At 46.3% G+C, this 27,216-nt stretch overlaps 1 protein-coding gene across 1 annotated transcript in view; it reads left to right on the top strand.

Annotated features, from left to right (window-relative positions):
* The first annotated feature begins 3,593 nt into the window (after positions 1-3,593).
* MYOCD (myocardin) overlaps positions 3,594-27,216 on the top strand; it is a 198,061-nt gene continuing 174,438 nt past the window's right edge. The window contains exon 1 of the mRNA XM_029928844.1: positions 3,594-3,849. The gene's annotated coding sequence lies outside the window, so the exon portion shown is untranslated. The remainder of the gene's footprint in view (positions 3,850-27,216) is intronic.

Below are 27,216 nucleotides of genomic sequence, written 5' to 3' on the forward strand. Positions count from 1 at the left end.
CTAGTCTTTTCCTCCTAAAACATGGTGGAATATAGGAGAATGGATAGACATAGATGAACACATGCATACGTGTGTTAATACGTTCTCGGCTCTATCATTTCTTTTGTCTCCTCAATTATGTATATATGTTATATATGTATTAAATTATAATACATTATATATGTATAAATTATATTTACACAGAAAAAAACAAAGCAAAACAAATTTAAAACTACATTAGCAAAAACACAAGTTTTTTATTTCTAGCTACTGTACCTCTGTTGTGCCTGGGGAATAGGGCTCAAAGTTAGTGCCCTTTTATTTTTTTAATGTTTATTTATTTATTTGTTTTTGAGAGAGAGAGAGAGAGAGAGAGAGAGAGAGAGAGAGATCACAAGCAGGGGAAGGGCAGAGAGAGAAGGAGACACAGAATCTGAACAGGCTCCAAGCTCTGAGCTGTCAGCACAGAGCGCAACACGAGGCTTGACCTCACGAACCGTGAGATCATGACCTGAGCTGAGGTCGGACCTTTAACCAACTGAGCCCCCCAGGCGCCCTAGTTATCACCCTTTTAAACATGAGGTTTACAAAGCAGGCCCAAAGGGACCCATGACTTGCCTTGTGCACCTGGCCTGCTTGACTCTGGGCCACCAGAAACCCCATTTCCCCCACTTCCCTGGTCCCTGAGGCACGTAGCGTCTCTGAAAGAATGTGAGCTGCCCCTGACAGCCTGGAACAGAAAGTTCGGCCTCTGGCTCAGTAAGTCAGGACGCTATGAGTCTTGCTCTCTCCTCTTTGACTCCCCGCTCCCCCAAAGAGGAAAGTTATTTTCAACCCTCCATCTGTTTTGTGTTTAACGTGCAGAAAGGTTGCACATCTTCAGGGGCCTTGCTCCTTGTAGATTCTACAACAGTTTATTACACAAGTGGAGGTTTTTATTGCTGGCCTTTGTTGAGTTGCCAACTGGGAGAAAGAACATAACGTGCTTAGCGGTCCCTATCAGGAAAAATGAGAAAGCATTAAATACCAGTCAAATCGTCAAGCCATCGAACAGCGGGTAATCAAATCCAGAAATCCCTGGAACATGGCTGGTGCAAAGGACTTTTCTCATTAATGGTTTTACGTCCATCATTGTTTCTCCAGTCACTTATGTCACGGGCAGTATCGAGAAGCGTTATGTGGGGTGTGTGTCAATAGTGGAGTGCGTGTGTCTGACCTTGAAAGGCTCATCTGTTTCAAAGTCTGACCATGGCCAATACATGGCATCAAACTGGAACCTCGGGAAGAGCTTTACATATGTTTATTTTAAGTCTTATCACAGTGCTGGGGACATCAGCAGTGCAGATAGGTGTCCAAACAACCTAAGCCCCTTTTCCTTATCCTAAGCTGTTCACTCTGTCCTCCTATGTAGGAATGAGTGAAAATCATGTATTTTAACTACTGGTTTGTCCTGGAGACGGAGGTAGAAAACTTGCAAAAGCCTCCTAGGAAGTGTTGTATCAGAATAATACCAACCATAGCAGGCCGTTGCCAATGGTATTGGGTTACTCTTGCTTCTTCTGTCCCATGTTCCCCAAAGCTCAGAGCCTCACGGAGTTGGCCGGATAGCAGTTGTTGGAGACCCAGAAATGGACCAGTCACGTGGTGCTCAGCCCAGGCTGCGCATCAGAATCACCTGGGGACCCCTGCCCAAGACTAACTAAGTAAAATCTCCCAAGGTGGGCTGGGTATCTGTGTGCTTTTACAGTTCTCCCGCTGATTCTAATGTATAGCCTGGGCTGAGCACCCAGTTGGAATCCAGCTAGCTCATTTACTGGGAGAAGGAATTGAACCGGAACAGTGGGTGGTGCTCTTTTACAGCAAGGAGTTTTCTCGCCATAACACAACTTCAGGTCCCAAATTTCATAACCCTTTATTTATAAGAACAACACATTAAGGGGCGCCTGGGTGGCGCATTCATTTAGGCGTCTAACTCCTGATTTTGGCTCAGGTCGTGATCTCACAGATCGTGAATTTGAGCCCCGCATCGGTCTCTGCATTGACAGCATGGAGCCTGCTTGGGATTCTCTCTCTGTCCTCTCTCCCTGTACCTCCCCTTCTGTCTGTCTGTCTGTCTCTCTCTCTCTCTCTCAAAATAAATAAATTAAAATTAAAAAAAATAAAAATAGGGGCGCCTAGGTGGCTAAGCATCTGACTTTGGCTCAGGTCACAATCTTGCAGTTCAGGAGTTTGAGTCCCGTGCCAGGCTCTGTGCTGACAGCTCAGAGTCTGGAGCCTGCTTCAGATTCTGTGTCTCTCTCGCTCTCTGCCCCTCCCCCACTCATGCACCCTCTCTCTCTCTCAAAAATAAACATTAAAAGATTTTAAATAATTAATTTAAAAAAACACACAAGCCATGCAAACCTCTCCCAGTCCCCTCTTTCCTCACACACAGATAGATGTGCTGTAACTCGTTAGAGCAGCGTCAGCTCAGCCTCCTCCATCCCCTCCTCCCCCCAGGCCCTGAAGGAGACAGTGAGACCCCTGATCAAGCTGGCACTGTCAGGAACATGGGGAAAAGTAGCGGCGAAGGAGCCACTCCTATCTCTAGATTGTACATGGAGAAAGGAGTCAGGAAGCCTACTTTATTTATCTTTTTAAATATATATATTTTTTTTTTTTTGAGAAAGAGCACCAGTGGGGAAGGGCAGAGCAAGAGGGAGAGAGAGAGAATCCCAAGCAGACTCCTTACTGTCCTTGCAGAGCCCGACTGGGGTCTCGAATCCACAGACCATGAGATCATGACCTGAGCCAAAATCAAGAGTCGGATGAAATCAAGAATAGGATACTTAGGGGCGCCGGGGTGGCTCAGTCGGTTAACGTCTGACTTCGGCCCAGGTCATGATCTCACTGTTCCTGAGTTCCATGGGGCTCTGTGCTGACAGCTCAGAGCCTAGACCCTGTTTTAGATTCTGTGTCTCCCTCTCTGTCTCTGCCCCTCCCTGCTCGTGCTCGGTCTCTTTCTCTCAAAAATAAATAAAACATTAAAAAATAAAACCAAAACATCAGGCACTTAACTGACTGAGCCACCCAGGTGCCCTAGGAAGCTACCTTTCAACATGACGGAGGCCCTTTCCTCCATTTCTCATCCATGATTAGAATCCATGCCCGTATGAACAAAACTCACCCTGGTTTATGCCTGAGTCCAGCATTAATTTTGAGGGTTCCCTCCCCAAATCATTCCAAAAATGTTCCAAATTGGACACCAAATGTTCTGATCACCCTTGTGTAGATTAGTTCCCCAGAGCCTCATCCACACTTTCTTTGAAAGATCCGCCCTCAGGCTGAGAAGCCCCAAAACCAGAGGCTGCCTTCTAACTGAACCCTCCTTGTGAGTCTGACAAACACATCTGATAGCTCATGCCCGGGGGACACCGGTCAGTAGCCTTGGACTTCTCAGCCTAATTGCCCCAGCTTTAATGCCACTTAAATCAGAATGTAAGCACTGAAAGAATTTCAGGAATCCGATGATATAAATTGTATTTTTAGAGCCGCGAATGAGTTGAGCAAGTGACACAGTGCAGTGCCTAAAGATAGCGCTCTTTAGTTTTCCCATGATTTATGGCAGGCGAGTTCACAGCAGGTTAAAATAATTGAATGCGCCGATAGCGTACATATTGGCACGGTCTTATGAGCAGTCATTCATAACATATTTGTCATGAAGCACGACTTCCATGATGGAACCCTGATCCGCAGGCGGTGTTTTAGCCGCCGCAACGCGGTCGAATGAAGTCCTCTGTGGAGGCTGGCTCCAAGGTCACGGTGTCCGGCCCCCAAGCCAGAGCATCTACGAGAAAGGATCAAGGGAATGACTGGTCCGCCAAATAAAACGTGAGTGAATCGTGACAACGTGTGCGCTTTTACTGGAGGCTAAAGAGAAACGTGCTTTCCGGGGAGGGTGGTCACTCAGTGCCTCGGCTTGTAGATTCCACCTGCGCTGACTTCTTTTCTTCTTCCCTTCATGGTTCACTGTCCACTTTTCTCCCAGTGTGGATTTTCCCTCTGCTCATGGGCCTGGGCAGGTACCTTTTCCACTCTGTATTCGAATGCTGTGATGGGGGTCACCGCACAGGTGACAGATAAAGCGTGTGTGGTGGGTACACACGGACCCAAGTTCGGCTGAGTAAGAAATGCAGTGTTTCTTATTTTTCTAGAAATCTACTTAATTTCTGTGTTGAGCCCTGACTTGGCGTGGTCGTGGAGGCACATCCTCTGTCACTTCAGGTTGTCCTCATTCAAATGCAAGGGAGGCCGTAGGCCATGGGACTGTCTGATTTTCCATCTCCGGTCCTGTCTGCTGCTCCGCGGCCGGCCTCCGCAGGGGACGCCGGGCTTCCGGGCAGGTGGGAAGTACTCAGGGCTCCCTCCTGGGGCACCCCTACCGTCATATCGGCTTTCTTGGCATCTGTAGCTCTCCATCTCCCCAAATTTGAATAGTCCCCAAGTTTGAACCTGCTTTGGAGTTTCCCAGGTTTTCATCCGATCTCTTAAATCTTTGGTTTATGTCTGGAGCTAGGGATTTGGGACTCAAAAGCTAAAAATATGACTTCTCTATGACCTACATTTTGCTGGTTTTCCCCTCCCTAAAGCACAAAAGACAGCCACACTGCCTCATGGGGAGAAAACATACAGGCAAGCATCTCCCAGTAATTTCCCTCCGCGCACGGCAGGCAGGCAGCAAAGGTGACTGCCGTCTTTACGCAAGGTAGTTTGGAGAGGGGGTAAGACCACAGACTCGATAGCCAGGCTCCAAAAGTCTAAAATCTGGCTACATGCTTTCCTGACTCTGTGTCTTTGGACAAGCCACCTAACCGTTCCATGCCTCAGTTTCCCCACATACAACAAGGAGATTATGGCAGCACCTTCCTCCAAGGTCCTACCTGTATAAAGTGCTCAGTGAGTTCATCATGCTGGTAGTATTATAAAGCTCTGTCTCTCAAGCCATCGGTGACCATAAGTGTCTTGGTGCCGCTGGAGCACACAGTGCGTCCCACACAGAGAAGGTGAGACCACAGCTAGCATTTCACAGGGAAAGGAGCTGCTATCCCCAGGTGGGAGGCTGGGCCGAGTCTCCTGGAAAGGCAGCCCTCTGGGTAAGATTGGATAGAAACTGTCCGAAGGGCTGGGTTAAGAAGGAATCAGCTGACGGAGAGGCGGATTCTTGAGATTCTGGAAGACAGGAGAGTGAAGGAGGGGAGGGGAAATGGAGGTAGGGAAAGGCTAGCTCGATCGGTGTGAGGAACGTGCCTGGTTGACCACTGCTGGCAGCTACTGGGGGACAGAGTACGCCCCAGGCCTCTCCTGAGATGCAAATCCTGTGTGGGCTCTTGCTGAAGGAGGTGCCCTTTCTGTGAGAGAGACAAGACGGGGAAACAGAGGAGGAGACAGTGGTTCACCAGTCCCCGTGCTACATAAATGTCATTCTCCAGCCCATCAAACTGATGAGGGACTCCGGCATTTACACCTGCTCCCCTGTCTATCCCAGAGCTCTTCTGGCCAGTGTCCCCATCAGCTTACACGAAGCCGGGATAAACCAGTCTGCAGGGACAGCAGAAGGAGTGTCATGTCGGGAGTTGGGAGGCCTAGACTCAAGATCCACCCATATGACCAACTAGCCTGTGGTCCTGGACATACCCTTCACCTCCCTGGGCTGAGGGCCGTCCCTGAAGAGGTGGAAACAGATCAGAGCAACTTCGTTTGGGATGAGGAACACAGCGTACTTAAGAATGTGGGTTTTGGAGCCAGAGAGACATCAATATGAATTGTCTTTGCCATCAACTAGATGTAAATATAGGGCAATTAACTTATTTAATTTCTCTAAGCTCCACTTCCCTCATGTATAAAGACAGAGATAATAATAACACACTTCTTATGATTATTTTGAAGATTAAATTCAAGAGTGTGTGTGGAGTGCTTCAGCGCAGTGCTGCCGAAACACTGTAAGTGCTTAATCGATGGTTGCCAATATCACTCTAGTGAGTTTTCGCTGGACCCCAGGGTCTCATCAGGTCAGGGGAGACGGAGCTCGAGACAGCGGGGCCTGCTTCATTCACAGCATCTTTGCTTTTGATCTGTTTTGTCTAGTTAAAAAAATAAAAATAAATGTTCCACCCTAAAAGATTAGCAATATTAGAAATCATTGGACTAGACTAAGAGTTGGCCTACCTTTTGTGTAAGGGTTCAGATAGTAAGGATCTTGGGCTCTGTGGACCACATGTGGTCTCAGTCACATGTTCTTTTAAATTAGTTAGGGTTTGGGGTGCCTGGGTGGCTCAGTCGGTTAAGCATCTGACTTCAGCTCAGGTCATGATCTCACGTATCGATTTGTGGGTTCGAGCCCCGCATCAGGTTCTGTGCTGACAGCTCAGAGCCTGGAACCTGTCTCAGATTCTGTGTCTCCCTCTCTCTCTGCCCCTTCCCTTGTTCACACCCTGTCTCTCTATGTCTCAAAAATAAACAAACATTAAAAAAGATTTTTTTAGATAAATAAATAAATTAGGGTCAGGCTTGGAGCAGAAGAGTGTTAGGATAGGACCACAGCACTGATGCAGGGCCCTCACCCTCGCAGAGCAAATGTCTCCAGGGCTGCACACAGTTATGACTTACTTCTCACACCATGTGAGAGTTGGAACTGAGGGCTGGTCTACACCACAGCACTGGTCTCTTTTGGAGATTAAGAATCTTTTGTGCTAGTGGCTACTCCATCCATCTGGAGACCTCCACTGGATGGAAGGGAAAGAGAGATGGGCCCACAGTCAAGAGCTCTTTAAAAATGTAAAATCCAGGGGCGGCTGGGTGGCTCAGTCAGTTAAGCATCCGACTCTTGATCTCAGCTCAGGGCTTGATCTCAAGGTTGCGAGTTAAAGGCTTGTGTTGGGCTTCAGGCTACACATGAAGCCTACTTAAAAAATTAAAAATTAAAATAAAAAAATATAAAAACCTTCCTTTGCTCAGGGTCTATCCAGTGATGGACGTGGGCTGATTTGAGCCTGTAGGCCATCATTTGTTTGCCCGCTCCTGGATCAGACCATTTCTTATGTTTCCTTCTGCATATGAACCAGACTTCCCTGTGATCAACCTTGTTTTCCCCATCGAAGTAGACTAGTGACCCGCTCTGTAAGATCTCACACCCTCTGTCATGTGATAATCTTCACATTTATAACAGGCGTCAGATTATGTGGTTTTGTAATGTTACACAGAGGTTTTTTTTTGGACAGTCTTCATAGAGATGGTGTCTCAGTTCCCTAGGGCTGCCTTTAACAAAGGTACCACAAACTAGGAGGCTTAAGACAACAGAAGTTTATTCTCTCCTGGTTCTGGAGGCCAGAAGTCCAAAATCAGAGTATTGGAAGCCTTGATCTAGGGGCTCTGAGGGAGAGTCTGGCCCATGTCTTTCTGCTGCCTTCTGGTGATGGCCACTAATCCTTGTCGTTCCTTGACTTCTAGACATACAGGGCCAATCTCTGCCTCTCTTTGCACATGACAATCTCCCCGTGCCTCTGTATATTTCACATGGCCGTCTTCTCACTAGAGGACGCCCCGGCCTAACATCGTCATCTTAACTTGACCAGATCTGCGGAGACCTCATCTCCAAACAGGACCGTGTTCACAGATAATGGGAGTTTGGAGTTCGCCGTGTCTTTTGGGAGGACACAGGTCAGCCCATAACAGGTGGTGAGTGGCACGTGGTCGCACGGTCGTGTATTCTTAACTAAGAATTGTGAAATGGTAGAAGCGATTACCCCACGGGGTAGCAGAGATGAGTAAGACACACCAGGCGACTAAGAGCTTCATTTTTACCCTTGATTGTAAATTGCTGTACTTGAAGAATGCAGAATTTTGCTTTTTAAAGTGTGTGTGTGTGTGTGTGTGTGTTTTTAATACAGACATGGAACAATGAGCTAGGAAATGTTGCACATTCTGTCCCCTCCTTCTATTTTCAACTTCTAAATGCTGCATTCAAAATACCGGAACAGTGGGGCTTGCGGTTACTAACAAAATTAAAAATAAAAGCAAAAAGCCCCAAAGCATTCATGTCACCCTGTGAGGGAAGAGGGGCCTGGTGCCCTGGACAAGAAATGGACTTTCTGGTGAAATCTTCACCCTTTTCTGCAGAGGTCAGGAATTGAAAATCACTACCAGCTGGTTGGAATTTGGTCCTATTTTGAAATCAGTGATTTAGACTGCTAAACCATCGCTGGAGCTAAGATTTATTTTCCCCCACTTGGTCTGTGTTACAGAGATCCAATTTGCAGAGTGGAGGAAAGGGGCAAAATATTTTCTTGGTGACTCCATGCCACCTCTGCTAGTGGAAAACTACCAGTATCCCACAGCTGCCCCATGCGCATTGGTCCCCACCACACCATCTCTCACTTTCTAAGCAGGTCATGGTGCTCCTCTTCCAAACTTCCCTGGGACTCTCCGTCCTGTTCCTCCTTAGTGGCACTCTTTATAGTCTGCCATATTTGCAAGTCATGTCTCCCTTCGGGAAGTGCAAGGTCTTTGAAGTCTTCCTCTTGGAAAAGAGAGGGAGCAACCCACAAGAAACTCTTAACAATAGAGAACAAACCAAGGGTTGGTGGAGGGAGGGAGGTGAGGGATGGGCTAGCTGGGCAGTGGGCGTTAAGAAGGGCACTTGTGGAATGAGCACTGGGTGTTCTCTGCACGTGATGAATCGCTGAATTCTATTCCTGAAACCAGTATTGTTAGTATGTTAACTAACTAAAATTTAAATAAATTTAAAAAAAGAAAAAAGAAATCTTGCCCTTGGGACTCAAGGTGGAGAGGAAGAAGCTGGTAGAGAGAGGCAAACTTGAGATGCTAGAGGGGAAAGAAAAGCTTGGGAGTGAATCCTTCAGGATCCAGGAAGGCGAAGGCAAAGGACCAAGCTGGAATAGTCCATGCCCTGTAAGGGAGCACCAGGTTGTGGGGAATTTCACTTAAGCCTCATAGAAACCAGCTAACCCCTTCTATTTGGAGGACAAAACATTAGACCTAGAATTCAAGAGACTGTACCTAAGGACAATCATGTCAAAGTCAGCAGCTCTAAGTAACTCACTTCACTTCTCTCTGCCTTAGTCTTCTCATCTGTATGATGGGCTCAATAATGGAATTTGTGTCTTGACATTGTTGCTGGGATCAAATATGATAATGGATGAAAATACTCAGCATGTAGCATTGCCCAGTGATCCCCCAACTTCCCACATTTACCCCCTGAGAATTTTGAGAGTTCTTGGGGTGGAGCCTGAGAATCTGGAGATTTATCATGCACAGAAATTTTTATTTCCAAGGAATTCTGAGAAACAAGGCTGTGGCAATACTAGTTTCGCTCAATAAAGAGTAGCTACAGTCATTATACTATGTTCATCATCAATATCATTACCATCGTCATCATCATGGGGAACTTTTTAATTTTAATAAACAAGTTTATATTTAGTAAGCCTATATAAAAACATTAATAAATTTCATTTTTAAGAATGGTTTTGAGGGTGCCTGGGTGGCTCAGTCGGTTGAGCGTCCAACTCTTGATTTCGGCTCAGGTCAGGATCACGGGGTCATGGGACTGAGCCCTCCATCAGGCGCTGCGCTGAGCGCAGAACCTGCTTAAGATTCTCTCTCCCTCTCCCTCTGCTCCTCTCTCCTGCTCGTGCGCTCGCTCTCTCTCTCTCTCTCTCTCTAAAAAATAAAGAAAAGAATTATTTTGGATTAGAGAGTACGTAAATCATGGATTCTTATCCTGGCTTTACCTGAAAGAACAGTCCAACTTGCAAAATATTTAATATCTTTGCCTCAGTTTCTTCACTCATAAAATAGGTTGTCGCCAGTAAGGGTTGTGGTGATAATTATCTAAGATAATAAGTGTAAAGTAGCTGGCACACAGTATGTCCTTAATCTATGGCAGATTTTCTTTGCTTTAAGCAATGGCTCAAATATTTTTAAAAACAATTATCTAAACTCTTGTTTCCCCCATTAAGTCTTACATAGAGACCATTACATAAACAGACAAAAACAGAAGTGCTTTGGTTCATGGTTAGATGGGGATCCTCCCGTCTCCCCACCAAACTCCCCAATTGGTCCTTTTGTGACCTCCACAGAGCTCTGGGTAATGTTTAAAAACAAAAATCTAAACCAAACCAAAACAAAAACCTCCGTCTTTAAATAGCACAGAAGTTAACTGACCTTTAACATTATAATTTTTCGAATGCATAGCGTATCTTTTGGAGAATAGAAAGGTGTCTCACATCAAGTATGAAAAGTACTTGGCTATCAAAAATGGACTCACATGACGGAAATTTCTACCTGAGGATAATGTCAGGGGAAGCGTTCGGCAAGATTGGCGGATTCCGTAGGATAATTGAATGGAGCTGCCTCGACCGTGGTCTGGTGTGGAGCTGGATTCACTGTTTGCCGAGCTGAGAGGCTCGGAACCCAATCCAAACCACTCCCAGCTTGGAGCTCATGGCCGTTTTTTTCAGTTTTACACTAATTTAGGTGGGAAATGGCCTTAACTTACAATAAGCCCTTGGATTTCACTCAATAAATTCATTGGCTGTAAATCTAACCCATGATTGCTTTCCGTCACCCTCCTGAGATGAGGAACAAGAAAGAGTCAAGGAGGTGCCAATCCCCACATTCTAACTGGGGAACCCCAAGAAAGGGAAGAGTTACGGGGTCACAGCATTGAAGGGGCAGTGGGGGAACCTCAGTGTCCAGTACCTTCACGTACAGACTGTGCCCCTTTAACTATTCAAACTGCTGTTTGTCCATTGGTCTTAGACATCCAGGGGCAAAGCCTTTTAATAAACTCCTCTCTGTGTTTGCTGGCTTTGACCGTTTTCAAACTCCTTACCATCAGTAACACATATTTGAATTGTTTTCTTCTCCGGCTTATACTTTTCTCAGCTTTTTGCAATTCCTGCAATTAACACTCAGGGAGGAGAAACCAGATCACACAATTCATCATACTTAGTTCAGTGTCTCGCATAGGAGTTTCTTACTAATAATGCATCAGTGAGAAGATTCATGAACCAGCTGTACCCAGTTCATTACAGGGTGTGTTAATTCAAAGTTCTATTATTCTATTCAAAGTTCTGTCTAATCATTTGACTGTTCTACTTCTCTACAAGCTCATTGTTAGATTAATAATAACAATGATAGATTACAATAGATTAAAGATAGTAATGGGTTAATAGTATAATAATAGATTAATAGGTCATAGTAATAGATTGATAATTGGAGCACCCGGGTGGCTCAGTCAGTTAGGCATCCGACTTCAGCTCAGGTCATGATCTCATGGTTCATGGGTTCGAACCCCACATTGGGCTCTGTGCTGACAGCTCAGAGCCTGGAGCCTGCTTCGGATTCTGTGTCTCCTTCGTTTCTGCCCCTCCCCTGCTCATGCTGTCTTTCTTGCTCTCAAAAATAAATAATAAACATTAAAAATTTTTAAATAATAGATTGATAATAGATAATAATCATAGATAGATCATAATAATAACAGATCATTCGAAGGCTCACGAAGGTAGCATCTGGTGTCTGGGTCCTTGAAATAACTAAATGGCAAAGGTGTGTCTTTTTTATAAATTTTTAGTGTTTATTTTTGAGAGAGAGAGAGAGAGAGAGAGAGAGAGGCAGACTGCAAGCGGCAGAAGTCTTCACCTACCCCTAGCTACCATCTCCTTATCCCCAAAGCATAGCTCCCGGGTCTCAGAACTTATACTGTTAAGTGAAACTTCTATTCTGTAGCACCCAGAAAGACCGAGCATAAGAGTGTCAATTACTTAGGACAGAGTAACTCTAAAACAAGCACCTCTAATGTCTTTGCGCATGAACACAAGTCAGATTTACTTCTCACGTTGCAGTACAAAGTAGGTTTGGGGGGAGCAACCTAGAATTCTTCTACGTAAGGTAGCTCCTCCTGTCTTCTAGGGCTCCTGGAGGAGCAGAGGTTCACGGAGCATGTTTTGGTTTGAGAACAGGCAGGTGACTTGGGTGTATAGTCAAGAACCCAAACACAGGGCAATCCTCAATTATAAGAGAGTCCCCAGGGGTGTGTCTAGGAAAGAGAGAGAATGGTGAACACAGAATAAAGGGCATTATGTGGGAGAGGGCAAAGAAAACTACTTGGTGAAAATCTGACCCTATAGTTCCAAGTAAGGGTGCTCCATCGCTGTCCAGGAATCTGAATTATTCACCCAGGATTCCATTCTAGAAGAGCAACAGAATTTTCTAGAATAGCAACAGAATTGGGAGGCTGTAAATATGAGATGGATAAAATGCTGTCTTCGGCTAACAGCCGCTGCCCAATCGTCCTCAGAAACCTGTGTGCTCCTGATGTCTATTTCCATCTCCCACTGAAGCACAATCCCTCGAAGCAAAAAATGTTGCCCATGGCGTATTTCCTGTCACTGAAAATGTGAGTCTTCAAGGTGTGACTGGGGGCCTTGTTATCAGTAGTTTCCCTCCCCCGCAGGGACGGTGTCTTTGATTTGGACAATTCCTCACCAGGTGTAGGATGGTGGTGACCACAACAACCCCAAACTCGGATGCTCACTTCATGTCCGACCCTGTCCTCAGCACCTTGCAAGCGCTAAGTGCTTCCTGCTTAGTTCCTCTACCAACCTTAGAAGTAGATCGTAATGTCATGTTCTGCACTTTGCAGCTTTGGAAACCGAAACGCCAAGAGGTTAGATAACTTGTCCGAGGTCGCACGGCCATAACTGGGGCCAGAATTCCAACAATAACAACAAAAAGAACCAGGCCTTAAACCACCACATTCAACACGTTTTTGTGCCAACAGCTGCACATCCCCAAAGTATATTTAAGTGGGAAACAGATAAGCGTGATTTTGCACTCAATTATTGTTTTTTCTGTCAAAAATAGAATTCATTTAAGTTTATTTAAACAGCAAAGCATAACACCACTGTTACCATGGCATTGTATTTTCAAAGATTTAGAGCAAGATCTACAAACATAAGTTCCCAGATACAAGTAAGCACCTTTTCCACTAATCCTAACAGCAGAACGTCTTAACCCTCTCTTCCTACATGTTCTGTTTATTTATAAAACACTTTCTCCCTGATGGTGCTTTTTGAATCCCTTCTGCTCTTTGTTCCATTGCACGGAAACATAGTGTTATGTTTCTGAAAATCCCAGGAAAGTCTTTACCTCCTTCATTCCCATATTCTGTCTGTATCCTCTTTAATATGGAATCATACCTGTCAGATTCTCCTTGCGAAAGAAAAAAAGGATAATCAGAGCACATTTGGAGGCCTGATGTGTTCTCTCTGTTCCGCTCAGAAGAATTTCCTCCAGCTAGCCAGTTATTTATTGTTACTTTCATTTTACCTCTGTATCGTTAGAGAGGTAAAGCTTTTGTGTTTTTTATTTGCTGTTTGCGATTGCCCGGGCTAGGACAAAACAGCGTGCTGGGGGGCTCAGTGGTTATGTGTCGGCTTCGGCTCAGGTCATGATCTCCAGGTTTGTTGTTCAAGCCCTGTGTCGAGCCCTGTGCCGACAGCTCAGAGCCCGGAGCCTGCTTCCGATTCTGTGTCTCCCTCTCTCTCTGACCCTCCCCTGCTTGCCCTCTGTCTCTCTCTGCTTCTCAAAAATAAATTAAAATTTTTTTTAAATTACAAAAATAAATAAATAAATAGCAGTGCCCAGAATGGCAGTTGCTTTGCTCCAAATCTTCCAGGGGAAAAGCAGTAAGTGTTTCACCATTTTTGTAGGGTTTTTGCAAAAATTTTTTAACGTCTGTTCACTTTTGAGAGACAGAGAGAGACAAAGCATGAGCAGGGGAAGAGGTAGAGAGAGAGGGAGACACAGCATCCGAAGCAAGCTCCAGGCTCTGAGCCTAACGAGGGGCTCGAATCCACAACCCATGAGATCGTGGGCTGAGCCGAAGTCAGAAATTAAAAAAAAAAAAAAATTTTTTTAATGTTTTATTTATTTTTGATACAGAGAGAGACAGAGCATGAGAGGGGGAGGGGCAGAGAGAGAAGGAGACACAGGGCCGGAAGCAGGCTCCAGGCTCTGAGCTAGCTGTCAGCACAGAGCCTGACGCGGGGCTCGAACCCACGAACGTGAGATCTGACCTGAGCCGAAGTCGGAGGCTTAACCGACTGAGCCACCCAGGCGCCCCCGAAGCCAGAAATTTAATAGACTGAGCCACCCAGGTGCCCCTGTTGTAGGGGTTTTATTTAGATGCTTTTTATCAGACTGAGGAAATTCCCTTTGACTCATGATTTGTTTGAAGTTTGTATCATGAATGGGCGTTAGGTTTTGTCCAGTGGTTTTCCTGCATTGGTTGACACAATCATGAGGTATTTGTTCTCTTTTAGACCGCTATTTTGATGGAGTAGACTGATTGGTTTTTGAACCCCTAATTAGGCTTGTGTTTATTCCCAAGATCAATTCCACGGAGGCCGCAGGACACAAGAAAACATTTAAAACAGTGGGACAAATGTTATTGTGGCTTTGATTTGCTGTCAGTCATTCTTTGTGTGAGTCACAAATATTTTGACTCCCTTAAAAAGGGATCAGAGGGTTTTGCCTGGGGCAGGAGGGCCTCAGTTTCCACGAGGTGGACGGGCCCGGGTGTCAGGGCAGAAAGGCCTTCCTCATGCCCAGGGGAAGAGACAAAAGCAGAAGCGAGAAAAACGTGATGTTCAAGAGAGAATGGACTTCCCGTGTGTGGTGAAGCCATTGCCTGCTCTTCCTGGAGACTCCAGATGGTCCCCCTAAATGCTGTCTTCATCCCTCCTTGCTTCCCCCTCTCCCTGCCCTCTTCTGAAGGAGTAGATCAGGTCGTGTTGCTGCACCCCTCTGCCCACCCTATTCCGCATGAGGCAGCGGAGTCTTGGTCACCCGTGGGTGCTGAGCTGGGTTCTGTGTACATTTCTCAGGCTGCCAGTTTTTATGTTTTCACAGTGTCTGCATGAGTCTTGTAAATTTGGCCTTGGCCCATGTCAGACAAGCTTTCAACTATATTATAGGAGGACTGTCTGTCCCCATCCAAGGCATCACACCGAAACGAGCCTTTTCTCCACCTCCGTGGGTCAGCAGCCACACCTGCTGTGTCCGACAGGACACTCCCTAGGGTCCTATTCCTGCCCCTCTGCCCCCTCAGTGCCAAAGAGGGTGCCTCCTTGGCCCACCTGCTGTCAGGATTCTGGCCCCACAGCCTGTATACGCGCCTGGGCTTTCTGGCTACACTTGCCACTTCGTCTTAAAATATTTTTCCTTGTTTGTTGGCACCTGGATGTTACTTGATTTTTTTAAATCAGTTCTTCCATGTGTTACATGTTGCGAAATATTTTATGCAGCATGTCTTGTGTTTATATTAAAGGAGCAGCCCGCAAATCTATTGGGACTGTAAAGTGACCAAAAGTGCCATTGTTCCCCATTTTTTTAATGTTTACTTTTATTTTTGAGAGACAGAGCATGAGCAGGGGAGGGACAGAGAGAGAGGGATACACAGAATCTGGAGCAGCTCCAGGCTCTGAGCGTTCAGCACAGAGCCCAACGTGGGGCTCGAACTCACAAACCGTGAGATCGTGACCTGAGCCAAAGTCCGATGCCTTACCGACTGAGCCCCCCAGGCACCCCTCCCGGAAACAGTTTCAAGATTGCATTTTGGTACTTTGCTCCTGCCATTTCTAGGTGAGTCTGGCTCCCTTCACAAGCTTCTCTGAGATGACACTCAGGCTTCATTAACTCCGTACCCCCGCGCCTCCTTCAGCACACTGCCAGCCCTCCTGAATTCACTGAACGAATGACAGCGGGGAGACAGGCGGGAGCTAGTGTATGCTAAGCTCTGAAAGGGAGACGTGTTTGATTGGGTTTTTGCTCAGCCACAGGAATGAAAGGCTGTTGCCATTTATTTAATACGGGAAAGGGTCAGATCTGCGAACTTCTACAGCTCACATCAGACCATACTACTAATCAAATGCACTCACTTCGTGTACTCTAAAAAGCCAAACGATAAACCCCCTAAGGACTCCCTCCCCTGAAATGTGTGCTGGCAGCCACGGTCAGCTGCACCCCCTTGGGCTGCTCCTAAAATAACTCTTTTCTCAAAAAGTCTCAGTACCCTGGCACTTGACAGTCACACAAAAAGGCCCAAGCCCCAAGCAGCTGTTTGTTTTCCTAGGAGCGAAAGCAACTCTTTTTTAATGAACACAAAGCCCCCTATAGGTTCGGGGATTTTATCCAGCTGCTCTCTGAATCTCCCAAAGCTCATCTTATTGAAATTTCAGCGATACCCCATCCACCGCCTCCCGCCTGGACACCCACCTCAGCCTGCCGCTCACCAGCCCTGATGTCAGACACATACACAGACAGAGGGGCCTTGCTGGGGGGGGAGCGGGGCTGCCTCTCTGGCCTCGTATCCCAACGGCGCAAGGATTCCGGACTGGTTCCCGCGTCCCTGTACTGGAAACAGCTCACAACTCTCAAAGGCACAGTCCCTGCCTGATAGGACTTGGGTTCTGGGGTGGTGGCAGCTGCTGAGGCCGCACAGGGCCCTGCACGCCCTTGATCTGCCTGCTGACCTGAGGCAGACACTTAACCGCTGCCCCCACTGGAAAGGGAAGCCGGAAGAGCAGGTGGCTGAAACCCCAGGGGACCTCCCGGTGAGGAGGCCCCGAACAGACCTACCAGGTCATACTCGGCTGTGACCTACACTCTACCTCTCCCCTCGCGGTGTCCCCAGATGCCACTTTCCCAATAGGGTGCACCCAGTGCCTTCTGGTTTCCACCTGCGCCCATGGATGGCGGGGCTCCTAGGCCCCAGTCCACCTGAGCCCCTGGGCCCGCCCACTCAGCTAAACCAGAGATTATGACGAAAGTAGAGGAGAACGGCTTCCTCTCTGGCAGGTTTCAATACAAAAGACAAGAGGATTCATGTTTGAAGAGGAAGGAAGTCACCCCCAGCCCCTCAGTGACCCGTGTGTCGAGTGCTCTAGGCACAAAGTCAAAACCACGCCAGCGGTGTGGCCTTCTCCTCCACCACCTCCAGACCTCTCTGAATACTGAGTTCATCTGACACGCGAGGACCATCATGCTTCCTGAGCATCTCGGAGGGAGGGATGATTTCTGCCAATACGCCCACTGCCGTGGACCCAGTCAAATCTCCTGGTTCGAGGTTGCGTTTCCTGCAGCCACGGGCTGGACGTGAGGTGCGGAGCTGTGTGCCTCTTACTTTTGTAGCCCCAGAGTCCAGTAGTGCATCCCATGAATGCTGGAAACAGTCCCTCAGAATGGAGCCTGCAATTCGAGTGGGCTCCCCATGGAAAGCCAAGGCCCACGGCTGTCACCCCCCCCCCCCCGGGTCCCCTACACCCTGCCACAAGCTCCCCAGCAATTGGAGGGTGGAGCCCACTGCAGGAACCAGCTCCGCCCCCCCCTCCCCCCCAGCAGGAAGTACAGTCAGACCCTGGTTTACAAGCATCATTCGTTCTGGAAACATCCTGGTCCTCCAGAGCTCTTATAGATCAAAGCAAATTTCCCCAAAAGAAATGATGGAAACGCAGACGATTCTTCCCACAGCCCAAAAACATTCATATAAAAATGATTACAACACTGTCCTATAATACACAATAATAAAGAAAATACAAAATAGAAAGAAAAATGAACAAATTCACCTGCTCTTACTTTGAAAACCTTCATGGTGGCGTGAGGGAGAGCAGAGAGAGGAGGGTGACTGTGTAGACTTTCGCTGTCGCTAACGGATGTGGATTACAGGACGGTATTAATAAACACGTGTCATACGCTGTAGTTCACGGAACTGGCAATAAGGCAGCAGAGGAAAGGGTCTCTATCTTCAGGCAGCCTGACCCAGACTGGAGCAAAGCACTTCTAAGCTCACTCTTGTCTGGAAAAGCAAAAAAATGTCCTTAGGTGCCATGACGTGACAAAAAATACACTAGCGCTAGCTGTGGGCACCTTCCAGCGGTCTGGAAAATCACTGATTTCTGTCAAGCACTGTGGCCTGAGATAGAGCATCTGAGCATGGGAGCAATCACCCGCAATTTTGCAGAAAGAGAGAGAGAAAGAGGAGAACCATTGACTCAGTTGTGATCACATGATGTTCATCGTCATGTACTAGTATTGCATGACATGGTTCATCTATCAAGTCCATTAGAATTTATTAGCAATGTTTGCTCGTCTTGCGGAAGACTCGCAGAACAAGTTACTCGCAGTCCAAGGTTTTACGTATTTATTTATTCATTCAGCACAAGTAATGGAGCCCCTGGGCTGGGCTCGGGACTCCACTGAGCCCTGGAGCAGGTTGTGGGGGAAGGGAGGTGGCACCGCTCCTGGTAAACCCTGAGCATCTTGTCCATCCCTGCCCCTTGCAGTCAGACTTGAAAGGCTGGCTCACACGGGGAGCAAGGTCCCTTCCAGAAGAAGCAGAAAGGCACGCTGCCCCCATGGGGGTCCCCCCTGTGAGCCGCACCCCCACTGCTGGATGCTAGGTTCCCTGGGGCTGCTAATCTGATTTTCAAGGACCATCACTCAGAGGTGACACCTGACACCCCTTTAGAAGCAGAACAAAAACTTAGCTGCACTGAGCTTGCAAAAATATTCAGACACCCACAAACACAGAAGCAAATGAGATGCTAGACTAACAGCCAGAGATTAGGTCCCTATTCAGACCCCGCTCACCAGTTATGAGACTAGAGCAAGTTCCCAAACCTCGAAGAGTCTCAGTTTCCTCCTCTGTGAAATGGGGTGGGGAGAAAGAAGGGGGTAATATTCCCTGTCTCCGGTTGCCAAATAAAATGCAGGATTCCCAGTTCCTCCTGAACGTCAGATACATTTGAATGATTCTGAAAGTGTGCCCACGCAGTATCTGTCCCTGGCAGTGTTTTTTACCTGTTAATGTCGGCAACCCTTGTGCAGGTCATCGGTTAGGGGAGTAGATGATATGGGGCGATCTCTGTAAGCGGCAGTGTGACCTTGAAGAGGATTTGGGGCTGGTCTTGCCTACTTCGCTGCTCCTGGAGGGGGGGGCTGGACTTGCACAGACCCCCGTGCCCGACGTACGGGCAAGTGGTCCATAAACAGTGTGTTGAATGAGGCACAATGATGAAATGATAGTAAGGGGGCATTTCTGGTAGAGCAGCTGATGAGAAAGGTGGCTAAGAAGGCTGTGGAGGACCCACCACAAGCACAAGGTGAAGGAGGGGCTCCTGCTGTTCCCGGCCCGAGGCAGAAGCAGTGAGCAAGGACTACTGGGTTACAAAGAAGCTGGGGACAGCAGTAAAATTGAGCTGCTTTCTTCAGAGCAGAGGTCTGATGGTGAATTCCTGATTCAGTGACAATGTGACAATGGTACTAATGTGATGTGGTCCCCAGATTATAGTAATAATTGAGGTGCACTTGAAAATGGAAAACAGAGGCACTTGAGTGGCTCAGTTGATTAAGTATCTCAGCTCAGGTCATGATCTCATGCGTTCATGCGTTCGAGCCCCGCGTCGGGCTCTGTGCTGACAGCTGGGAGCCTGGAGCCTGCTTCAGATTCTGTGTCTCCCTCTCTCTCTGCCCCTCCCCTGCATGCACGCTCTCTCTCTCTCTCAAAAATGAATTTAAAAAAATTACTTCTAGCTTACATACAGTATTTTCTCTTAGCTATCGTGATTTTATCTTTTTCATTTAAGTATTTGATCTGTTTGGAATTTACTTTGTTGGTGTTATATTGCTGTTTGTGATATTACTGATTTTTGAGACAGCCAAGTTTTCCAGTAATATTTACTAATGAATACATCATTTCTCCAGGGACTTGGAAGGTGACATCTGTCCTAGGTCTTGTGGTTGCTATCTCTTCTCTTCCATTGCTCTGTCTTAGGACACTACCACATTGCTTTGATTATTTTGATTTTATAAACATTTTAGCAATGTCTCCACATCCCCCTTTGAAATATTTTTTAAATTTTTTAATGTTTATTTTTGAGAGAGAGAGACAAAGTGCGAGTGGGGGAGGGACAGAGAGAGAGGGAGACACAGAATCTGAAGCAGCTCCAGGCCTTGAGCTGTCAGCACAGAGCCTGACATGGGGCTCAAACCCATGAACCGTGAGATCATGACCTGAGCTGAAATTGGATGCTCAACTGACCAAGCCACCCAGGTGCCCCTCACGTCACCACTTTTAAATAAAATTGTCCATCCTTTTTCCTGGATGCTTTCAAATAATCTTCAGAATCACTCTTTCATGCTACAAATTAGTATTGTTCTGAAATGTATTGGAAATAAGTTATCTGGAGAGGAATTACATTTATAAAATAATGTCTTTCTCCAGGAACAAAATTTTATTTTCCCTCTTGTTCCTTTTTTTAAGGTATCTTGATAAAGTTTTATAGTTTTTACTTTTTTAACTTTTTTTTAGTTTACTTGTTTTCTGAGAGAGAAAGAGAGCAGGGGAGGGGCAGAGTGAGAGAGAGAGAGAGAGAGAGAGAGAATCCCAAGCAGGCTCCGTGCTATCAGCGCAGAGGCCAACATGGGGCTCGAACTCATGAACAGTGAGATCATGACCTGAGTCAAAATCAAGAGTCAGACACTTAACTGACTAAGCCTCCCAGGCTCCCATATTTTTTTTTTTTACAAAGGCGCTGAATGTTTCAGTTTTAGTGTATTCCTGGCTATTCTGTATATTTTTTTATTCACTTGAATAAATTTCTCAAACAGAATACGCTATTTGCTTTTTTTGAAATGTCCAAAAGCATCTTTGAGGCTTTTGTTGTAATAGTAGTTGGTGCCTGTTTGCTTTGTGTCAGCCAGCTTTCTGTGTTACTTCTTAGATTGCATGGATTTTTAGTAGATAGATTCTCTTGGTTTTTCAAGGACAAACATCACCCATCACCTGAAAATGACGACTTTGGCTCATCGCTGTTAATGACCCCTCTTTTTTCAGTGCTTGGCTTTATGGCTTTGGCTAGAACTTCGAAATGTGGTATAAATTGTGGTGACGGCAGGTGCACGCCCGGCTCCGGGGAGACTTCTCCGGCAATTCTTCGATTTGCTCGCACTGATACTCGATTTTATCTCATGTGATTTTATGATGATGCTTATATAATTTTTTTTTCTTCTGGGCTATTCATGGAATATATTTTAATGCCCTCATGTTAACACATTCTTTCATTCTTTAGAAAAAATGCAACTTGGCCACAGAGCATGATTTGTTGACGTCATATCAGATTCAAATTCCTAATATTTTCTTTCTGGTTGGACAATGGGAACTCAGGTTTTTTTTTTTCCCTGTTGTACTGTGCTGTGTCAAATTTTTAGAACCAGGGTTAAGATTGCTTTGTAAACTAATTAGGAAGCTTTGGATCTTCCAATCCTTCCAAACAGTTTACAGAGTAGAATTATCTGTTCTTCAAAGTTGGAAAAAAATGTTCATGAAACATTTGAGCCAGCGCCTTTCTTGGAGGTGCGCCTTTGACAGCACTTTCAATTTCTGCCCTAATTATGTTTTCTATTCCGGCTGTCTGCTTCATCCCAAGTCAGTTTTGGGCATTTGTATTTTCCAAGAAAATTACCCATTTCATTGAGATTTTCAAATTTATTAGCACATGGTATCCTTTTATACTGCTCTTAAATTCTCTTACATACAGCATCATTCCCTTGTAACTAAACTTGTACATTTGTGTTTTCTGTCTTTTATTTTTAATTAGACTTGTAGAGTTTGTTTATATGGTTGATCTGTTTATGATACTAGGAAGGTTCCAATATCAGACTTTTAAAATAAATTTTTATATTTTTCTCTTTCCTAATGACTTTTTGCTTCTTTCTTCATTATTTTTTCCTGTTTTCCTAAAGCATATTTTGCTATTCTTTTCACATATCGTAGCCGAGTGCTTATTTTATACCCATCCCTTCTTGATAACAATGAAAATACTTAGGACTGTGCATTCGCCTTGATTGTGGAGTGTGGCAACACCCCATAGTTTTCCATAGGCAGCTTTTTCGTTCAATATTTTCAAAGTCATTCAAAATCAGATTTTCGCCTCGTAATTACAGAAGTTATTTATGTAGTGTTTTGTCTTAATTTTATGAGATTGGGTTTATTTTATTTAGACTGGCATTACTAGGGGCACCTGGCTGGCTCAGTCATTGGGACATGTGACTCTTGATCTCGGGGTCATGAGTTCAAACCCCACATTGGGTATAGAGATTACTTCAACAAACAAACAAGCAAACAAACTGGCATTCGTAGTTTATAGTTTTTTGTTGTCTTTACAGTGAAATCATGCTATTTAAATCATGCTATTATAAAGTTTTTGCTTTGGAGAGGGGCGCCTGGGTGGCTCAGTTGGTTGAGAGTCCAACTTCAGCTCAGGTGATGATCTTGTGGTTCGTGAGTTCAAGCCCCGCATCAGGCTCTGGGCTGACAGCTCAGAGCCCGGAGCCTGCTTCAGATTCTGTGTCTCCCTCTTTCTCTGCCCCTCCCCTGCTCACACTTTCTCTCTCTGAAAAATAAGTGAACATTAAAGAAAATTAAACTAGCCCGTCCTTAATCTGCTTGCCCTGCCTTACCTGTTTTGTCCACTGGAGACCACGATGGAAGCTCATCACAGTCCCCTTTGCTTCTGTCTCCTGACTCACTCCAGTGCCTCCCAGCGTGGCCTGCCCTGCGTGGTCGGTCCCCTTCCCTGGGGAACTGTGAGTAATAATCTTTTCTATCAGTTGTTTCCTGACCAGTTGGCCTTACCACACCTCAAATTCTCTATTAATGTACTTAATTTTAAAGCAACTGCCAAGTGACTTCTGGCAGTCCCCAGATCTTTACCTTCAACTCTGGACATCTGTATTTTTTTTTAATGATCTAGGTGAACTGAGATCAACAAGATTGGGGAGCCCTAACCTTTAGACTTTGTGCACAAGGATTTGAGCTTGGCATTCAAGGCCTCATACAATCTGATCCCATCAAGCATGAATTCTGTCTCCTCCCCTGCATGATCCTTTGCTGCCAGGGGGCTCTGGCTCTGAAGCCTGACTCTTGGCTACGGGCTGATCCCTCCCACTTCCAAACCTTGATTCCAAACGCAGACTCAGAGTTTCCTAGGATCTCTCAGCCTTCTAATCTCATGTATATATATTATTTTAAATAATAAGTGTTTGCTTACTGAAGGAATTAACTCACCACTTCTTAGATGCATCTGAAACTGTTAAAACACCCCTCTCTCACCAAACATTTGACAAACTCTCCCGCCAATATGAGGCAGTAATGACAACTTATCTCATCATCACTGTCAAAGTAGTTCTCGCCATTTAACTTTCTGTTTCCGTCGCTGTTTGATTCCTGTCTCTCTTTCTTGAATTAGAGGCTTCACAAGGTCAAAGGCAAAGTCTAATTTTGCTTGTCGTAACGTCCGCATTACTTCACATCGTGTCCAACAGTAAACATTTGGCAAATGAATGAGTGATTAATTAATTAACCAGGTAATTAATTGCTGTGTTGTCTTGTCTTTTCAACTTGACGCCAGGCTTCTGCAGATTGTTTCCGTGTTTCCTTCCAACCTTACGAACACACTTAGGTTAAAACAGTCCGTATTGAAACAATAAATGATAACGATTATCTGAACCCCTTTCGTCTTATCAGTGGTCCTGTCCAGAGACCCGGCGACAGATGCCAAGGACTCGTGTGTTTTATTTTTAAAAATGGGCAGACTCCTTTCGAACAAAAAAACACGACTGCATTTGAAAAGAAAAATGGTGTTATTTGTGGCAATGATGTCATCGCTTATCCAGGAAGGACAGATTTCATGAAAACTGAGCGCCGCTTCCTAAAGCCGAAAACTACCCTTTGCTGTGACACAGGTTTTTCTCAGGACGCGTCCGAGCACTGGAAAGAATGAGCAGAGAGCGTCTCTGTGTGTGTCTGTTTTGTGTACGGAGATGTCCTGCGCCCTGAGGAGGGGAAATGCTGACTTGGCAGCCTGCTGTACGAACTCCTCCCCCCGGTCCGGGTCAGGGTGCCTCTGGGCCCCTTGTAGACTCCCCACTGCTCTCAGGGGGCTTCCGAGGGCTAAGGGCAGGTGCCCTCAGCAGATTCGTTCCCCAGAACGTCTTCACTGTGCCTTCCACTGCCACTGTATTAATGCAGTTCAGATCGAATCGTTTCCGGGGCACCTGGGTGGCTCCGTAGGCTGAGCCTCCGGCCTCGGCTCAGGCAGCGATTTCATGAGTCGTGGGTTCGAGCGCCGCATCAGGTTCACCGCTGTCAGCACAGAGCCCTCTTCGGATCCCCTGTTCCCCCTGTCTCTGCCACTTGCGCATTTTCTCCCTCTCTCAGAAAGAAATAAGTGTTTTTAAAAAAATCTAATTGTTTCTCCAGTTTGGGATTTCATTTGCATCTAAAGGGCTCGTCTACGCAAACTAAAATGCCAAATTACGGAGGTAGCCTACAGACATGATAACATGAGTCAGACCTCCTCTCTCAAAGAATAAATATGACGCACCCTGACGACTCTCGAGTGTCCAGGGGATTGTTTTGACCGTAGTTTGTGTAACGACTGCCAGTGCCGAGATCCCGAGAAAACCCCCTGTTCTTTCTGAGAGGTGGAAACCTTCGGACTTCCTTGAGAAAATAAATCTGCACTTCAGACTTTATATCCCAAGGCTGGACAACAGAAGCACACTTGCCATTTCTCAAAACCAAACGGTCATATTCAATATGGTTGCAGAAGTGGAGGTTGTGCCAAGAGCCAAGAGAAAGGCCCGACAGCCTTGTGGTCCCCACCGTCTGTGACGGGAGCAGCATACTCCAGAGAGCCAGCTCACCTCGGGTCCACCAAGGGCTCCTTGCTCCTCCTTCTCCCCTGCCGCTACTTCCACAGCTCCTCCGTCCTCCCCTCCACCCCCACCAGCCCTTTCCCTTCTCACCTCGTGATGCCATTCCATCTCCTTACCTTACGTCCCTGTCTCTCTCTCTCTCTCTCTCCCCTTTGCCCCCCTCTTCTTTTCTGAGCCCTGCCATGAGTCTTTTACCTGCTTTTCCTCCTTCCTAACAGAACTAACAGCCTGCATCCGTGTTTTAAAGTTTGAATCTGCCATAGATCCTGATAAAATTAGATGCACTAAAAATAGATGCACAGAGGCACCTCAGAGCCAAAGTCAAAGGAATCCAAGAACCTTTCTCGGTCCCGATATTTGAGCCTTTGTCACTATTAACATTGGCCGCTTAGACACATGAGAATGGAGGAACCATGTGGATTTTAAATGTTCATTTATTTTTGAGAGAGAGAGCACAAGCAGAGGAGGAGCAGAGAGAGAGGGAAGGGGACAAAGGATCCAAAGCAGGCTGACAGCACAGAGCCCAATGCAGGGCTCGAACTCATGAACCGTGAGATCATGACCTGAGCCTAAGTCAGACACTCAACCGACTAAGCCACCCGGGTGCCCCTGGGTGTACCGTATTTGGGGAACTAGTTTGATATTGGAACTTCCCAGGCTCTGGGAATCCAAGATGGAGCCACCCCTCCAACCCTCTGGTCTCCCCTGGGCTCAAGCACACACTGATGGGAACTTGTTTCTCCAGAGAATGCATGAGACCAGATGCAAACCTGCAAGGAGATTCTCTAGGAGCCAAGCAGAAATGGCAGCCTGATCACCTGGTCTGGCTTGAGGACCACCAAGCTGAATGGAAAAAGAGGAGCAGAAGGAGCCAGAAGTAGGGGGTGAAGCCCAGGCTCTCCCAGCCAAGAGGAAGTGAGCCCCACACCCTCAGACGCTGCACCGACAAATGGAGGCCTGTTCTCCCAGTCTCTCCAGTCCCCACGGCCACCTCTGCCTGGCCCCTCAGGGCCCTGCATCAGTGGCCCAGTCCAGTCTTCTCTGCTGCCAGACAGGCTGGTGGCCCTCATGCTGTCCTGTCTTCATCTCTGTAGGGCACAGCCCACACCCCAGAAGCCGATAGCTGTTTTGAAGAGGACAAGAGTCTCAGCACATACACTAGCTTTTGTCAGTATCCTTCCCTGCTGACCAACTGCCAGCTAGACAGCAGGGCCTCCGTCTGGTCGAGGCCACTGATGCCTGCACACAGGGGCAAGGTGGGAATTAACTAATCCTGTAGATTTTTTAAAATTACGGCTCTGGGGCACCTGGGTGGCTCAGTAGGTTATGCATCTGAGACTTGATTTCGGTCATAATCTCACAGTTGGTGGGTTCGAGCCCCTGCATCAGGCTCTGTGCTGACAGCGTAGAGCCTGCTTGGGACTCTCCCCCCCGCCCCCGTCTTCCCCTCTCCTTTCATGCTCTTTCTCTCTCTCAAAAATAAACAAACATGAAAAAAAAATTTTTTAATCACAGCTATAGGTGATACCACACTCTGTAAAAGGTCACTTCACTTTCTCTTTGCTTGCCCCGTTTTCTTTTTTTTACTTTTTAAAATGTTTATTTGTTTTTGAAAGAGAGAGAAAGAGCGAGCAGGGGAGAGGCAGAGAGAGAGGAGACATAGAGTCCAAAGCATGCTCCAGGCTCCAAGTTATCAGCACAGAGCCCGACACGAGGCTCGAACTCACCAGCCATAAGATCACGACCTGAGCTGAGTCCACCGCTTACCCGAGGAGCCACCAGGCGCCCTTCCCCTGTTTTGTTTTGTGTGCTTCCACACCCCAACTGATGAGTCAAAGGCATTCCTCGGCTTTCGCTGGTGGAAAGATGCTCTAGAGACAGAGCCCTTTCAACAGGATCTGATCATTTTTTCCTTATGGAAATAAGAAAGAAAAAAGATGCACAGATTCTGGTTTGCAAGTCATTCAGAATCATTCGGGTCACAGAACGCCATGCTAGGACACATATACCTGTTATCTTAGGGACACACTTTTTTGGCATTTCAAAGATGGCTCACATCCAAAGATCAGTTTATGAAAATCTCATAAATGAATGTGTGTGTGCGTACGCGCACATGGGTGTGTTTTGATGACAGATCACCTAATAAAACAGCTTTGAGGTATAATTGAAATTCTGCAGTAAACTCAAAATTGCAAGTATACAATTGGATACATTTTGAGCAGGTGTATACACTATAAAACCAACATCACAGTAGAGATAGTGAATGTATCCATCCCCCATAAAGGTTATACTTTGTTGTTTTTTTTTTTAGAGATTTTATTTTTTAGAGCAAGCAAAATGGAGTGGAAGGTACAGTGCATTTGCCTATATCCTCTGCCTTCACGCACGCACAGCCCCTCC

This window comes from Suricata suricatta, chromosome 17, assembly GCF_006229205.1.
Source record: "Suricata suricatta isolate VVHF042 chromosome 17, meerkat_22Aug2017_6uvM2_HiC, whole genome shotgun sequence".
Lineage (NCBI taxonomy): Eukaryota > Metazoa > Chordata > Mammalia > Carnivora > Herpestidae > Suricata > Suricata suricatta.